Source organism: Ruditapes philippinarum, unplaced genomic scaffold, assembly GCF_026571515.1.
Source record: "Ruditapes philippinarum isolate M1 unplaced genomic scaffold, ASM2657151v2 ctg376_1_1_1_1, whole genome shotgun sequence".
NCBI classification, from domain to species: Eukaryota; Metazoa; Mollusca; class Bivalvia; order Venerida; family Veneridae; genus Ruditapes; species Ruditapes philippinarum.
In genome coordinates, this window is record NW_026858214.1 from 37,748 (window position 1) to 41,172 (window position 3,425).

Sequence of the window (3,425 nt, forward strand, 5' to 3'; positions counted from 1 at the left end):
TATGGAAAGAATTCCCTAGATTGCAAAGGATTTTTGCAATAAAGTCATTTTAGTACATAGAATATCATCAACATTTAGATTCTTAGTTGTAAATGTCAACACATGACACTTTAAATAACTTAAAGTTCACGTAATAGTCGCATATCATCATTGTATAAATACTTTATAACCTATTATAAAGTGTTTTATACTATATTATACAGATTAAAGTTTTAACTTTAAGATGTATTTATAATGACATTTAATAACATGAAATAATTACAATTGGGGCAAAATATGTGCCTCGGTAGCGCAGTAGGTAGCGCGTCAGTCTCATAATCAATTGTCCGACCATAGAGTTATCTGAAGGTCGTGAGTTCGATCCTCACCCGGGGCATTCATTTTTCTTCAGGTTTAGTTTGTTCACCAACATTGAAATGAATCTTTATATTCTTATCATCAAGTAACACGATTATAGTCTGATTTTATTGACCTGTCAATTATGCATACATTATAGAACTCATTTAAATATTCGATCCCACTTCGGTTTGGTCCGTGTAGTTTACGAGAATTAATGTGGAGTATATTAGTCATGGATTGAAAGTCACGTCAGCTTAATGTGAAGGTTTTCGTTAATTCACAATAGTACAGTCGGTTAAGAGAATGCCTGATAATTCAGAGGTCTGTGGTTCGATCCTTGCTGTTGCCATTGTTTTAGTACTCTTTCTTTATTTTTGCCGTATATTTTAATGGAACAGTTTGTAGTGTGTTTTACAGCATTGAAAAGACATTTATTGATTTAAATCCGTTTTAATTTTAAACATGAATTCTTAAAACATGTTATTTAAAAAGAATATAGATATAACAAAATTAAGTTAAACATAATAAAACAAAACGAACAACATAAAATAATCATATATAGCTCCAATATTGTTGAAAGTATTAATAAGAAAATAAAAACATAGACCTTACGCGGTCTCGAACTTAAAACACGTGTGGCACTTAGAGTATAAACTCGTGCTTTACCCTATTGCGCTATAACGCTGAGTACACTTTGTTGAGAGATACAAATTAAATTAAATTCCATCGTACAGCGTACATCTCACGGAACTTACCGAAAATCTACCGAAGATTAATATACTGTGTGCACCGACCGTGTAATCAGTATGTAATTGACAGGTTAATAAAACCAAACAATACTTTCAGACAGAATATATTTAAAAGTTTGATAATTGGGACTTTCTTTCAATTAGAATAATTTGAATAAGATAATTTATTAATCAAGAAGTAGTAATATTTAAGTACCTTTTCAAAAGTTTCTGAACCCATAAATAGTTAGATTAAATCCCCAATTTACTCAAATATAATTATTCATGTTTACCTATCTGGTAATAAAATCAGAAAAAGTGTTCTATAATCAAGTATTTTCTTTTTCAATAAAGAAATTGGTCAAATAAGAGTACATGAGGCAGAAACCATCTTTAATACGTTTAAAATGTTTTTAAGACATTTTCTGTACCCATTTAGAAAACAATTGACGTTAGATAGTGTGTTATATCATTTAGCGAAAGGATCAGTCATTTTGTATATAAGCGTTTTTTTTGTAATTAGACATGTGCCTTATTGTTTTATTTTTTGATAAGGCACAGAATTAATGCGATTATTCCTTATAATGACAATTAAATATTAATTTGCATACATATCACTGTCATAGTAAATCATTTTTAAGCAAACATGTCAGGGCTTTTGAGAGTAATTTGTATATATAAACTAGAACAAAACATCGTAATGAAAGAAAATCCATTTCACGATATATTTAATATGTTTTGCTTACCAAGTTATACATAAATATGTTATATTAGTAAGTCATATTAACAAAATTGAATGGGAAATTCCTCATTTCAACACTTGCTTCAAGTTCTACACATTAATGGGTACATGTACCAAATCGTAGTAAAATAGCATTATCATTAACTTGTATACTTTATATAACATTGCATTTTTTTCTTCAAATAAAATTCGCATAGTTTTGGGTAATATATTTTGATTATTTGCTGTTTAAGTTATTATCTTAGTTTGTCAGTTGGTTAAGCTCTTGCTTATTGCTTACCTCATGTGTTGTCAATTGGCAATATAAATTGTTTGATTTTGTTTGCTATAGACATTGTATCGTGTAACATGCAATAAAATTGGATTTTTGATGGAAATTGAATACTTTACATATTAGGGTAAACGTACTTTTAATAGCTACTTGACCTTTCAGATCAAAGAAATGATAATGGCATAATGTATACTAAAATAGTTTTAGAATCAAATTTAGAACATTTTATTTGTTTCTAAGGTGGAATAAAAAGCGTTCAAAGTATCAATTATTTATGAACGATTAGATTATATCTGTTCAGTGAAATAGTTGTTTGAGTTGAAGATGATGTTGTTTAAGGTATTGTAAGGACAAAGACCTGTGCTTGGAAATCGTTCCATTATAATATCTTAAGAAGTTAAAAAAGAACAACATTTGATAAAGATAATAATAATGAAGGATTACATTGTGATTATGAAAGAAAAGAAGTCCAAATTGTCAGAATTGATAAAAAAAGTATTAGACAGATAGAAAAAAAAACATCTGCTAGAATAGTATAATTGATATATCAAACGTTTTATTTATTTCATAAGTAAGGACATTAAACAGTTTGACTGAATCATTTTCAATATTATGATCAATATGAATCAATATATTGTATATGTAGATGTTTAAGATATGAAAAGAATAACTTAACGTAAATGCTTACACATTAAATCAGACAAATTAACTGCAAATTTTTGTCTTAGTAATATTAATATCGGTAAAAAGAGTTTACTTATTATTCGGAAAATGCAAACAAATGCATATTGAAAGAAAAACAAATGTAATAAATTTATTAAAAAAATTGACAATGTTTCCTGGTTTTTATGTCAGTAAATTATAATTTATCTTTACATAGCTGATACGTATACAATGCGTCAGTAAACCTGGAAAGGCGATGAATAATATCTGTTAAAATTGGCATGTAATTCATTTAAAGAAAGAAACAAATGATAACATAACTGTCAAAGTACTCTTCTGTTGTTTATTTGAATGATTATACCCAAGAGGTTTATAACATACATGTTTTACATGTTTTCTATTAGTCCATAAGTTATTTTACCAATGAACGTTACTGATATAATTACTTTTTAGGAACTAATTGCAAAATTGTGTTTCATTAATATCAATATTGGTAAAAAGTGTTTACTTATTATTCGGAAAATGCAAACAAATGCATAATGAAAGAAAAACAAATGTAATAAAGTTATTAAAAACGATTTTTGACAATGTTTATAATTTTGCCACAAGTAATATTTCTGCTTATTTCTACAAGGTCGTTTCCATTACAATTTCTATTTCATGACAGTAAATGGGCTTCTTC

The 3,425-nt window shown here is 27.6% G+C and overlaps 1 non-coding gene across 1 annotated transcript; it reads left to right on the top strand.

The window, feature by feature from the left end:
- The first annotated feature begins 280 nt into the window (after positions 1–280).
- Positions 281–376, top strand: Trnam-cau (transfer RNA methionine (anticodon CAU)). The gene is made up of 2 exons: positions 281–317; positions 341–376. It is a non-coding gene; the product is annotated as a tRNA-Met (tRNA).
- Positions 377–3,425: the final 3,049 nt, after the last annotated feature.